Source organism: Gadus macrocephalus, chromosome 2 (genome assembly GCF_031168955.1).
Source record: "Gadus macrocephalus chromosome 2, ASM3116895v1".
Lineage (NCBI taxonomy): Eukaryota > Metazoa > Chordata > Actinopteri > Gadiformes > Gadidae > Gadus > Gadus macrocephalus.
The window spans coordinates 12,382,106-12,397,196 of record NC_082383.1 but is presented as its reverse complement, the minus strand read 5'-3'; positions in this window follow the sequence as shown (position 1 = coordinate 12,397,196).

Here is a 15,091-nt window from a genome sequence, read left to right as displayed (position 1 = left end):
AACACACTAACCACTGTAACTTACGACAGGCTAAGTTGGGAGCCGATCCCTCTTATCTGATTAACTATCTGTTATGGAGCCAATTTTCCAATATGCATCTACACAGCGAGTCAACTTTCGTAAAAGTTGTTCAGGAAACCCAAACCTGATGCTAAACCTTAAAACTTACTTCAATATGGTGCTTTCGCCAATCGCCGCAGTCAGTCTCTCGTATGACTCGTGGGAAATATTCTCTCTTCCTCGTCGATTTGATAAAGGCACCGCAGGTAGCGAATACAATTTTAGGGTGGCACCCGGGGTGGCCAATCAGATTTCAGGGGTTTCCAGTGCCACCCGCTTCCGACTCTGAAGTACCGGTAGGAGGCCTCCTCTAAGCCCAGATGGCACTTTGCTGGGTTGGCGGTGAGACCCGCCTTCCTCAGCTCCCCCAGGACCGCCCTTAGGTGTTGCAGGTGGATGTCCGGGGCTCCATGTACGCCAAAGGGGAGTACCGAATGCAGTTTTCTCTCGGGCTGTTCTGGTGAGGGGGACCTGCCAATATCCCTTGGTAAGGTCGAGGGTGGTGAGGTAGCGAGCGGGCCCGAGCCGCTCTATGAGTTCATCGACCTGTGGCATGGGGTACGCGTCAAATTCCGAGACCTTGTTCAGTCTCCTAAAGTCATTGCAAAATCTAAAAGAACCATCTGGCTTCGGGACCAGGATGACTGGGCTGGACCAGGCGCTGTGAGATTCCTCGGAGCTGGAGCCTCTTTGCGACCTCCACCCGTATGGCGACCCGACGGGCCTCTGGAACCCAGTACAGTAGTACGCGCACCGTGACGCCTGCCACCGTTCTGATGTCGTGTTGAGCGACTTGTTCTCCCGGGTATTGTGGTAGAAATTAAGGAGTATATTCTATGGTAAACCATGATTATTATGAGGTCTGTGTGTCTAATAGTGGAGAAACACACGGGGCCTGGGTGTCTGGGTTCAGAACAGATGGTGCCCCTAAAAAGGAGCAGGACGCTACGGGGATAAGGCATGCTGACCTCAGCCTTGTGTTTTGGGCTATCTTTGTTGACCATTTGTTGTCTATTTGCTGACCATTCAGGTTAAGATGGATTTATGACTGAGTGGAGGCAGACACCTCAAGGAGAAACTGCTCTGTTTGTGTGTATAAAAAGACGCCGCAGTTTGTGAACGACAGTGACTTTGCAAACTTACTCAGGCTGTTGTCGATGTTGTTTTTCTGCACGATAAAGTCTTTTGTCAATTCTTGCTCCGGACCCCTCGATTTCATTTCTCTCTCTCTCTCTTGAATTAGTCTAAGTGTTTTAAATCTCGATTAATCCACGACAGTATCTCCGAGAACATGTCCTGGTGCTGCAGCACAACTTCGGTGAGGTCCTGTTTCTGGGCGGGGCTGAGGTCATCTCCCATCGGGACCTCCGGCACCCCATGCCAGGCAACAAGGACCAAGGGAGCCGGAACCGGTACGGTTGTTCCGGCCTTCCACTGTTTGAGGAGGTTAACATGGTACAGCTGGGTGGGTTTAAGCCTCCCCGGCTGCCGCACCCGGTAGTTCACCTCCCCCACGCAGTCGACCACCTCATACGGTCCCTGCCACTTGGCCAGGAACTTGCATTCTGCGGTTGGAATGAGGACCAGAACCCACTCCTCCGGCTGGAAGAGGCGCAGCTGGACCCCGCGGTTGTAGGTCCGAACCTGGGCCTGCTCTGCCTTTTTGAAGGTGTTCCCGGACTATGGGCCAGACCTGAGCCATTCTCTCCCGTACCTGTTCGACGTGGTCCACCAGGGTATGATGGGGGGGAGGGTCGGCTCTCCCACGCCTCTTAAGCCAGGTCCAGGAGTCCCCTTGGCTGCCGTTCATATAGTAGTTCAAATGGGACCCTGTGGAGGCCTGGGGTACCTCGTGAACAGCGAAGAGGACGTGGGGGAGGAGCTCCGTCCGTCCGTCTCCATGGCGCCCATCTCCATGGCCTTCCTCAGCATCTGCTTAAGGGTTTTGTTGAACCTTTCAACATGCCCGTCCATCTGGGGGTGATATACCGACGTCCTCAGCTGCTTCACCTGCAAGAGTCTAAGCAGTTCCTTTGACACTCATGGCATAAAACTTGACCCCCGGTACGTTAAAATCTCCTGTGCTATCCCCACCCTACTAAAAAGCAGCATTAGCTCCCGGGCTACTGCCTTAGCGGTTGCGGCGCGGAGGGGCAGAGCTGCCGGGTAGCGGTTAGTGTGGGGAAAAACGGTCTGTCTAGCTACTGGACCAGATAAAATGAGACGGAGAGGTAATAAAGTCTATCGGCACGAGGACCTTGGATTTATTAAGTAAAGTGGCAACGGTTATACAGAGTCATAAAGCGTGAGAAATCGAATATGTCTAAGTCCCTAATCAGCGCTGATGGTTCGTCCGGAGCTTCGCCTCCGTGGAAGGTCTGCTTCAGAAGAAGGTGAAGAGTCCCTGTGTGATGCAGTCTTATGCTGTATCCTCCTCTCGATGAGGTGTGTGCGTTTGAGGTGTGTGCGGTTCTGTGTGTTTTGGCTCCCAGGCCCTGAGAGAGCTTCGTAACGGGGAGAGTTCCTCGTGTCTCCGGTGTGATAAATTAAAACGGGGAGTGCCCCCCTGAAATGTCTCGTGTGTGATAATTTAATGTGGCTCTCAGGCCCCTGGTGTGGGCAGAGGTATCTCTTGGTTCCTCCTAACGGGGAAGAGCTCTCAAAATGTCTCCTGTGTGATAAATTAATGTGGCTCTCCCGTTCTGGAGATGATACTGGTGCATTGTCTGAGTGTCCACCATCTGCCTGCCTGGGAGATGGGGCCTTCAGCTCCGGCCTTGACCTGACTATATATTATCATGTTTGTGTTGTTGGGTTAGAGCAAGAGTTGACTATATTATAATGTGTCCATGTGATGTGCTCATCAGGCTAGGGTAGGAGTTAGCTATATTTATAATGTACATGTGATGTACTCAGCAGGATATTTTTCCCAACATATCCCCCTCAAGTCGTCGCAAGACGACTTTTACTCATTTGGGGTACGAGGGATAGGACTCCAGCACGGGACTACCATTATAACACCATTAGAAATAACAGAAAGAAGGCAAAATGATCATAAAAACAAACAACCATGAGCATGGGACTAAAACAACTCGCTGGACCTGGTGTATGGGGAAACCACGTGGGAGAAACGCTACCCATGCTTCAGACATGGGTATGCCATACACACCCCACCTAGGGGTGGCATCCACCCCGGCCTTACATCGCGAGCAGACAATACCAACAATACTGGCAGCAGATGATACACAACAAAACCAACACCAAACCATAACAACAACAAAATGCAACAACAAAACTAACAGTAAACAATACCGATATAAACAAAAATGCAACAATCACACAAACACTACACAATAACAATCACAGGAAAGAAATGTAACCATGAAACGTGTCCCTAAATAATAATAATGTCAGAAAGATATGAGGTACACAACGGATGGCAATCCCCCTCAACCCATCCCTAGATGACCACACACTAAGGATGTGAGGAGGAGTTAACTGGTCGTGTAACAATAAGCAATCACACGCATGGGGTATTCAGGGTAGGCCCGTGGCACGGGAACAACTGAAACCACGGAATAGTCCTGAGCGTCATCACGGGCAGGTGGTCGCAAGGCGCCACCTGAGCATTAGACCCTTTTATTCAACTGCGCTCAGGACCTCATCTGATAAACGGGCAATCAAGGCCCCTGGAATCTCGCCCGTGTGTATCCCCGAGCTCCATCTTGTTCTCCAGCCGGATCAGGTCGGGCCCCTCTGGCGGTCCCTCGTCCAAACTCTCCGGTGTATACTCGATCCCCAGGTAAGCTTGGATGGCACCTGCTGCACCTGTAGCGCCCATCGCTCATTGGGCTCTCCATCCATCCTGTGAAGGGGTCATTAATGCCGGAGCTCTCTGCCAACTCTAATCTGAGGGACTGTAACCCTGCCAGCACCCTGGCCACCGACCCATCCGGTGCTGTGTTATTGGGGATAAAAGTACAACATGTCGTCTTCATCATCCCACACACCCCTCCGTGCTCTGCCAATAGCATATCTATATCTATATAGTCCCTTGACCTTATCCGTGGAAAAATTGACAAAACGTTGCTGATTATAGTATATATTATTTATCCAATCAACATTTTTGTTAATAGTGGACCACCAAAACAGGACTGATTCAAACCCTGCCAAAATTTGATTGCATCATTCTTGGGTAGTTCGTCGGCTCCGGGCGTGTCTGCATCTGGCTCCTCCTCTGGCCCTGGAACTTTGTGTTTCTCTTGCTGGAATTACAAACTTATGTACAACAGTTAGATGTTCAAACATATTTTCCTTAATTCTATTTCTAATTACTCTAATGGAAGTCCCTTTTGGGACCCTCAAATGTTAAGTGAAGGCATGGGTCGACCCTTAAGCATTTCATGCGGGGTTAGATGCGTCGTTCTGTTAGTTTTCATGCGATAACTCATTAGTGTCAGTCGTAGTGCATTAGTCCTTTAATTTAGTACTCTAATTTAACTTTGTTAATCTTTGTCTCAAGCGTCCCATTCCTCTCTCCACCATACCTTGTGGTCTGAGGATTGTAGACACAGACTAGTCTTTATTCGACATGCAAATGTTGAATCACTTGAGTGTTCTCTGAATAAACGTTTTGTCTGAGCTTATTTCTGACGGAATTCCAAACCTTGTCATGACTGCTCTAGTCCAAAACTTGATTACTGTAGCCGCACTTTGGTCTTTTGATGGGACTGCTTCTACCCATCTGTTGAACACTGTGTTTTTTTTTGTTTGTTTGCAAGTATGGTGAAAAAAAAACCTTGTGTTCTAATTCTTTTTTTTTTAATTCTCCTCAATACCTCCCCCCTTGCGCAATTGGTGCAACCAACGTCGAAACGTCTAACCTTAACCATCAGCAAACTAAAACCAATCTTTTGGGAAGGGAAATCGAAACCAGTATGTCCAAAACCAAAGCCCAATATGGGTGGGTTTACCATCAGCCGCCTGAAACCACGCTGTTCCAAAGTCATGCACTAAACCGAAAAACGTACATGCGTTAGTGGGCTTCTATACCACAAAGGTAAAATAAAATAAAACGCGACATGCCCCGTTCCAAGACCACCTCTGCTGCCAGAGCTGACATATCTGACTCCTGTTCCTCCTCCACCCTACACCCCACCCGGCACTTCCCATGATTGTTGCAGCTCGTCACTTCATGATCAAGTGAGCCAGTGCCCACAGCGACTCTGCCAAGTAATCGTGACTGTGCCTGCCTTAGGTCGTCCCGGGTGTCAAGGTGGGATCTTACCCGTCGTTGGCTAACCAGCCTTCCATACTGGCTCGCTGCAGGATGCCGTACCTGGAATACAATCAACCCCACCTATGTGGTGGTATAGATCGCAAGGTGGAGGGATGGAGACAGAGTCCTCAGCCCCATCTGCCCTATGCAGCCAAGCGTGCGTAATGGATACACATCAGGGGGACTATAAGACAAAAGGTAATTTATCAGAGTTAAAATTATTAAAGTGTTGCAGCAGCAGTAGTGGCATTTGAAAGGTAAACCCACTACTTCCGAATCCAAATTGACAACATAGCATGTAGGATCCCTTCCCAGCAGATGTGGCATCAATCCACCTGTCATCCTTGACCAAAGAGATACACCCCATATTTTAATAGGTGTAGTCCTACTTGTACAGTTTATCAAGATTACTTTATTTTATTTTATTATTATTCTCCTTCTTTATCATATCCATATTTATTCAATTATTCTTTCCTGTGTGAAAATAATATGAATCACTTAGTTAATAGCAACACCTTCTTTCGTCCAATTGCATTAGATTATCATCACTGTTGTCCTATTAAAGTATCAACGTTATTCTCCTTATAACCTCCTCATGAACTTTGATGTTCTTCATCCTGAATGGTAACTGTGTCAGGATGTTCATCATTCTGAATAAAAAACAAAACTAAAACTAAACTTAAAGAAAAACAAATTAGCCATAATGTGAATATCCGCTGCGTGTCTCCCTGTGACTCTCTCCCTCCTTCGGGAGAACACGCTCTCTCTCCCTCCTCAGTACGGGGTGCTGTTTGGTGCAAGACAACAGATAAGGGTGGAATGTGGCTTCTCTCTCTCTCTGCGTGTCTCCCTCCCACGTTGGGTGCGGCCATAACGCCTTGAAAGCGAGTGTGCTCTGGGGGCTGGGTGTGAGAGAAACCATGGGTAGTTCCTTTTCTCGGCCAGCAGAGGGGTTGTTCAGGTGAAACCTATGGACAGAGACTACAAGGAACTTCAAACATGGCAGACAGGGAACTACAAATTTATCAAAGCCTGAAAACTCAACAGAGCTCTACCTGCATTCCTTGGATATGTGGTATTTTATGGCGTATGGCCACCACACGCTTTCAGTTGAACACACTCTATTTCCTTTCTCTGTACTGTGTGTTAGTGTGTCTCTCTGTACTGCCTGAATGGTGTAGCTCGACAAATGGGGGGGGAAATGTGTTCTCTCTCTCTCACCCTTCCTCGCTCCCCTTAGGGTCAAGCAGCAGCTAGGACCGTTAACAGATAAGCCTGGAATGCAACATCCTCAACTCTCCATCATGGAACAAGGCCTAATAACTATCTCTCACACACAAAAAGAGCCTTCTGTCCCTTCATTCACAAATAACTTTTCACTTTATTATATATAACTTAATACTGCTCCCCCTTTCCAAATTTCTATATACACAAAACTAGAAGCTGACCACCGAAATTGGTACAGGCCTCGTCAGGCCGAACCAAAACACCCTCACAGGTTCTAACTTCCATACAATTTTAGGGAGGGGAACTACAACATGAGGTGCAGTAGAGGACTTCAAATATGGTGGACGGGGACCTCAAATGGGAGGACTACACATATGGGAAAGGGGATTGCACTCTGGGCCTGAAAACCATACAGAGCCCCTTCTCGTGGTCCTGAAACAACCGTTCATTGTTAGAAAAACACGCACTCTATCGCTACCTCCAACTGTCTAGAGGGAAAATGGTCCCTCTCGATCGTCCTTCGACTTTAGCTCTCCTTGCTATCTCTCCTTGCTATCTCTCTCGCTCCCTCTCACACAAACACACACACACACACACACACACACACACACCTAAACAGACCTTTCTCATTCTGTCTCCTCCAAACGCACACACAGAAACATCACCTCTTGCTTACACGTGCACAGAGACGCACACAGCCTTTCTCACTCTGTCTCCTCTAAACGCACACACAGAAACATCACCTCTTGCGTACACGCGCACAGAGACGCACACAGCCTTTCTCACTCTCTCACGCGCATACACCCACTGTCTCTCTGTGTGTCACTCGTGCCCTAGGCACCGTTTCCTCTGCAAAGGGACTCTAACCCTGATAAAGGACTCTAACCTTCTTACCACATAGAATTATTTAATACACAAACAAAGAAGGGGACTCTAACCCCCCCCCCCGAGGGACTCTAACCCCCTTTAAGACATAGGTGGGGACTCTAACCCCCCCCCCCCCCCGAGGGACTCTAACCCCCTTTAAGACATAGGTGTGGACTCTAACCCCACTAAGACATAGGTGGGGACTCTAACCCCCCCCCCCCGAGGGACTCTAACCCCCTTTAGACATAGGTGTATTTATTACACATCCATTACTTGGCCATCGGTAGTCTTGTATCACTATGCCCGATTCTTATAGGCCCTATGGTCTCGAGGGTATTCTTTCACCATGCAACGAGCCGATATTCGATGTGTCACGCGTTCAGGGTCAATCGGGTTTATGGGGAAATGCTGGGATGCAGTCCTATTCGTCCCCATGAGATATCCCGTAGCGAACCGCTCTCACAGTCTCACCTCCTAATGTGATTCCTATATAACTATGCAGAGTTTGGATTTTATCAACAGGTTCTGCCTACCTTTTGTTGGGCGTACGCGAGGTGAGACTGCAGGAATCGGTCCGGTGCTCCGGGGTCTCGAGGTCGTGCCGCTCTCCGTCTCTCGTTTCCCAGTTGCGGTTCAATTTCAGAAAAAATACCACCGTCGGGGTCACCAAATTGTGGGGAAAAACGGTCTGTCTAGCTACTGGACCAGATAAAATGAGACGGAGAGGTAATAAAGTCTATCGGCACGAGGACCTTGGATTTATTAAGTAAAGTGGCAACGGTTATACAGAGTCATAAAGCGTGAGAAATCGAATATGTCTAAGTCCCTAATCAGCGCTGATGGTTCGTCCGGAGCTTCGCCTCCGTGGAAGGTCTGCTTCAGAAGAAGGTGAAGAGTCCCTGTGTGATGCAGTCTTATGCTGTATCCTCCTCTCGATGAGGTGTGTGCGTTTGAGGTGTGTGCGGTTCTGTGTGTTTTGGCTCCCAGGCCCTGAGAGAGCTTCGTAACGGGGAGAGTTCCTCGTGTCTCCGGTGTGATAAATTAAAACGGGGAGTGCCCCCCTGAAATGTCTCGTGTGTGATAATTTAATGTGGCTCTCAGGCCCCTGGTGTGGGCAGAGGTATCTCTTGGTTCCTCCTAACGGGGAAGAGCTCTCAAAATGTCTCCTGTGTGATAAATTAATGTGGCTCTCCCGTTCTGGAGATGATACTGGTGCATTGTCTGAGTGTCCACCATCTGCCTGCCTGGGAGATGGGGCCTTCAGCTCCGGCCTTGACCTGACTATATATTATCATGTTTGTGTTGTTGGGTTAGAGCAAGAGTTGACTATATTATAATGTGTCCATGTGATGTGCTCATCAGGCTAGGGTAGGAGTTAGCTATATTTATAATGTACATGTGATGTACTCAGCAGGTTATTTTTCCCAACATTAGCATAGTCCACCATGACTCATATATATCGATGGCCCCGGCTGGTCTTCGGGAGAGGCCCCACAATGTCTAGTGCCAGCCGGTCAAAGGGTACCTCTAGAATGGGCATCGGTATCAACAGACTTCGGGTCAAGGGTCGAGGGGCAGTGCGCTGACACTCCGTGCACTTCTGGCAGTACTCGGTAACATATTTTTTTATCCCGGGCCAGTAGAAGATAAGATAGATAAGAACTTTATTTCATATCATGCATGGGAAATTAACTTGTTACAACAGCCCATGGAATCTAAAGTATGCAATAATAAAATAAAAAGTCTAAAGTTTCCAACAATCATACATCCATAAGATAATACAAAATAAAATAAATAAAATAAGTAAGGGCAGTGTTTCCCCCACGTTCACACAGCAGCGGCGCGCCGCCGCTGCTGAATTTTCTCCGCCGCTGCAATAAAAATCCTTCTCCTAATTATTATATATTTTTTTTAAGTAGCTCCTTTTAGAAAATGTACAGCGCGTAACGTCAATTGCGCAACACGCGGCACATCGTCACGTAACCAACATCAAAGAAGAAAAATACACAGCGAGTGTGGCAGTTGTTGGCAGTAGGCTACCCTACACGGTTGCAAAGTTACATTGATTCTAGCAGTAGCGAGTGAAGCGGCAGATCGAAGAAAGAAGGAAAGAGAGACAGACAGAGAGAGAGACAGAGAGAGAGAGAGAGAGAGAGAAAGTAAGTTGCTAAAATGTGTCGCTACATGACCACCAGTGTTAAAAACCCTCTGAGCCCAATCATTTTATTGTATCTATAAACCGCAACCTCCGTGCCGTTTTTCCTCTAGTATTGTGTGTGTGTGTGTGTGTGTGTGTGTAGGCCTATGTGTGTGTGTTAGGGCTTTGACTTCGAACTTCGTGATTCGAATATAATTCGAATATCAAAAAAATAAATCAAAATTCGAACGAATATTAGGCAGCCCTTAATATTCGAACCTGTTATGGGCAGGCCAAGAGGGAGAGACGTCGGAGAACCCATGCAGTCTATTGATAATATTGTAATGACCACAGAAGAGGCAGTGAATGAAGTATTGATTAGACAGCGATTTATTAGAAACATAATAAACCGTTGGAACACGCAAGACCGGTAACCATAGCAACGCCTGTAAACAAACCTCGCAAAGCCCAATTCAGGGCTGAATCCGAATACTCATACTTATAGTATGCATTTTGTAGTACGCCACAAATATAGCGCGTCCGAATGCTCAGTGTGCATTGTGTAGTACGGAAAACGTTTCCGAATGCGTACTACCGCCACAGTATACAACGGTAGGTCACTTAAGTTACCAGACTACGAGTCTGGTAACGGACGAAGAAGAGATGGCTGACCCGACACTAGCAACAGCGGCTTAGAAAGACGTCATAGAAAGCGGCGAAAAAAATACATTAAAAAGAGTAAAAAAGTAAAGTAAGTAATTAAGTAAAAAGACATTTTTAATTTAATAGCAACGATGACAAGACGGAAAACAGGTAACTTATCAAGGTAATTTTGCCGGCATCTGAGGGGAGACACGTCATCTCCAAACATCCGGTGGAGTTACGGCGGTGTTCGGAAGAGTTCACAGGCGTTCTACGCATAGCTGTAGACCGTTCTAGGCGTTCTACGCATAGCTGTAGTACGGTCAAGTAGTAGACACTGAACATAAATAGTATGTACTAAGTATTCGGATTCAGCCCAGGTATTACTGAAGGCATTTAATGGTCAAAATATTATTAATAAATATTTGAATACTAATATTAATAAACAAACGAACTTTGAATATGATTTTTGGCCAAAAGTCAAAGCCCTAGTGTGTGTGCGTGTTGTCGCTCTTTTTGGGATCACTCATAGCCTTTACCGGAGCTTATATCCAGTCAGGAATTTATAGCCTAGGTATTTTCGGGAACTTTGAAAAATAATCCATACTGTTAGATCCGATGTTGTTCTTTATTGCCATATAAAATCCGTTTTCATCGCGTATTTTAGTCCGGGATTTATGCTAATCGCCTGTAAGCATGTGGCCATTAGCATAAATGCAGGGAAAAAACCTAAGGACTTCTTAAAAGATCATGAATAGTTTCTATCATGTATAACTTATATTTATTTTATAATTTTCTCATCACTTTTTGACTCCCAAGACTAAGAAGAAGTGTTTTAAGCAATAACAAGCTTATCATCGCTCTCTTGTCCTCTTCCCCTGACTCTCACTGTCTCACAAAGGAGCTGAGCTCACCTGAGGTCTATTTGTAGTGCTAAGGCTCACACTGATTGGTATTCAATTAGCTTTATTTTTTATTTTTCATGTGTGTGAGTCTGTGTTCTTTTCAAATTTTAGTTAGGTTTATAATTTAAAAAGATGTTTTGCCCATTGTTGCAGGAGATTTCATTTTTTAACAAAGTGTCTTATGTAAAAAACAGTTATGCTTTGGTCATAGCAACCGTGTTTAGTGTTTAAGCATTAGGCAAAAATCTGTAAATAAATTGTGCAAATTATATTTGCGTTGTGGCATTTTTTGTTTAAATATTACTATACAAAAATATAAAAATCTGTAAATGAAGACACAAAAGGCAAAGTTACAACACCAATAATCCCATCTACAGTAATACACAGGACTGTTTGAATAGGATTTAAATGCATATTCTCCTCTCAAAGTGCACCAGATTCATGCATTCCAATGTAAAGGGTACAAAAAAAATTCGGCCGGAGGGGCATGCCCCCGGACCCCCCTATAGGGGTCGGGGACCACACCACCGCTGCTGAAAAAAATCCTGCGGGAAACACTGATAGGATATCATGCCGTCATATTTTTTCAGACTTCGGGTAGCTCTCTCTTTTTTTGTCATACATGTGTTTGCATCCCTGATCATTAATAGTAGTAGGAGTATTTTGTAATAGAAGCAGCAGTATTAATAAAAAAAATATTTAATTAGGCACATACCTTCAATGTCAATCACGTCAAGAGATTTTCCTTGGAATGTTGCCAGAGATCCTTTCTCCATGGCCAATAGAAGCTTTGAGATTTTTGCAATTTCTATGGTTGCCTCTGGAAGCCGATAAAAGTCTCTGTGGACCCGTGTGTCATGGCCCAAAAAGTTTGGTAGTTGGTCCTTGTCCCCAGCTCATTGTTCTTGAGGTTCAGAATCTGGGATAGTGTTGCAACGTGCTTGCGAAGATGTGTAGACCGAAGATATTCAGAATTCTTTGCACCAGATTGACCTGCAAAGATCCTGATGCAGTCCTGTCCCCTGTAGAAACTAGTGGGGGGGCACTGTGGCCTTCCAAATAAGAAAGGGTTGTCTTTGTGGACATTACATGCGTCTCTTTTGTCTGCAAGAAGGGCTGTTGCACTGACAACGTCAGGGTTTAATAAAACAGCAACTTTTCTTCCCCTTTTGCCCATAATTTCAACCCTGCTGAAGTGCTTTGCTAGCTTTTGCTCAAACAGTGAGAGGCCATTAGCTATGTCCTCATGGAGCTCAGTATGGTCTCTTTTCATGAAAGACTAAAGTGCCATTTTTTAAACTTCTCCTGCACGGCGTCTGTTGAAGATAATTATTTGCGTGAGTGTCACCCTGGCAAGTTCTGCATACATCTGTGGCGACTCGTGCTTCTTAAGGTTCTCAACAGCATCAACTGATTTCTTCTCCAGATACTGGTGCAAAAGCTGCACATCCTTTGTGAATGGTATGGTCGAAGGTTTGTTGAACTTTGACTTGCTCAAAGTAGCAAGAGCAGTGTGGGAGACAAGTTCGGTCCATTCTTTTGTGCACAGCCTTGTGAATCGCTCTGCTGCTTTTATCGTCACTTCATCTTCTGATGAAATGGCTCTGCAGAGAATAATGTCACCAATCTTCTTCAGAGAGTGTCCTAATTTTAGAGCAAGACTTGGTGTGCGATAGCAGTGCTTCTCTTCATCATAACCCGCAACGTCTTTCACAGCCTCAATAACTGTAAAAGTTTGTCGGTTTTACAGCATCTTCAAAGCTAAATATAGAACTTTTTCTCAAGCTCAACAATAGCCTGCCCATTTCCCGAACCTTCTGTCTCATGTATTCAAATTTTGTTGGATCACTTCCATGTTTGTTGTAGAGAGACTGACCAAGTTGCAATATGAGGAAATCATTTCGAGATGCTGATGATACCTCATCTTGCTTCATATTTCCAAGGATCTTCCAAAACCCAGGAGAAATAGCATTGGAGAATGTTGACTCTGCAACATCAGCCAGGACTAAGACTTTGGCCCTACCAGTTGCGTCAGTGTTTGAGACTTCCTTTGAAGGACATCTACGTGTATGGCGCCAAAGCTCTTTGCGAACAAACATGCTTTTACAATACACGCAGTGCACATACTTTTTGGCATTAAGTGAGATGTTCGATCTTCCTGGTCTTCGTTTTAATTTCAGTGGTCCACTCTGATTCTGCATTGCCTCTTGATTATGTTGGTAATTACCTTTGTTCCGCAGCTTCTCAAATAAAACTTTTCTCTCGTTAGAGTGTTTAGGGCCTCGGTTCTCAAAGTGGGGTCCCCGGACCCCCGGGGGTCCGCGGCGCGTTGCCAGGGGGTCCGTGAAGAGCTTGTTGTTACAACATAAAAATACCGGTATTTATGGAAAAAAATTTGGGCCGGTCGTCATTACTCCCGTCGGCGTAACGTTAAACCAATGAACACTCGGCTTTTACATTACGTCAAACTCCCTCAGGCTTTACCTTCACATCTCACACCTGAATAACTAAATAAAAGCCAATTAAACAGGCGCATTGTGTTCAGCCCTCCCCCTGCTTTAATTTTCGGCCAATAGTAACTCTGTTAACATTGCGTCAATCTGTCAACGCATGCTCGAGTCTGCCCTGCGTTCACAACAAAAGATGCAAAAAGATGCCGCGCAGCACGATCCCATTCAAAGTGAATGCAGGTTTGCTGCCGGACCACTTGCTGCCGAGAAAACCGGCAGCAAAATTTGATTTGCGGCGCGGCAAGATTTGATTTGCAGCGCAGCACGCCCGTGCCCGCGCTGCAGGCGCATTCACGTATTTTGCGGCGCGTCAAATGCTGCTCGAGTTGAAATATTTCAACTTTTCGGCAGCAAACGCGTGATGACAGCCAATCAGCGTTCAACAGCGTTGCCAAAGCTGTGTTTTGCGTCCCCTTCAAAGCTTCATCCATATATGCATGGCATGCCGAGCAGGCGATTTGTTACGATGGACCATTGGTAACAGTAGGTAACGTGTTTACGTGGGTGAATAATTTAACTGTTTTGCACCACTTTACTATCTCTCTTGTAAACCAATCCTTGCAGACATTTTGAAATAAAAATGTCCTCTGCCGTTGTCCCATGTCCATTGTGACAACATTGGGCAATGTTGCCATGTCATGTTTTTGCTGGTTTTGTTAGGGTGTGTGTGTGTGTGTGTGTGTGTGTGTGTGTGTGTGTGTGTGTGTGTGTGTGTGTGTGCGAAATTTTTATACACACATTTATAAAAAAGTAAAATCTATTTACATATTGTAAAGTCATGCCAAAATACAATAAAATGCTTATTTAACACTATTGTGGTATTAGCACTGAATGATTGAAGCATAAAAGAGTTCAAAAGCATCTAACAGAAAAAATAGACATGAGCCTATATGATTACATTTGTGTTGCGGTTATGAGGGGGTCCTTGAAATAATTTCTGCCCTATGGGGGGGTCCCCGGCCCCATGTAGTTTGAGAACCCCTGGTTTAGGGAACAAGTATGCTTCAGCAATATCAGGCTCTTCTTTTTCATGCTTTTTAAAGCGACGGGAAATTTTAGATTGAGGTTTCTTGCAAACGTAACAGTATTTTTTTAGAGTGCATGAAGTCATTTGTCTCCCTCTTATCAGAAGAACAAGACTCTGTAATAACATCTTCTTTTTCTTCTTCAAACTTGGGAGCCTCTGAGTATTGCTTGTGGTGGGTTCATGATCAGAACTGATTTTGTTGGAGTTAGAAGCAGTCTTGTCCTCCAGGTCAACACATTCTATAGGTTGTGGCACAGTCTTTTCCCTCTCCTCAGAAGACTCTGAGACAGTTTGACTTGCAATCTTACAATGTGGTTCATTGACGGTGGCAAGGATATGATCCGAGTCTTCATCAGAGCTGCATCCATCACTACTTGTTGCAGTTTCAGGAACGTAGTCTCCATCACAGATGGAACCATCAACACTGGAAAGTTCACT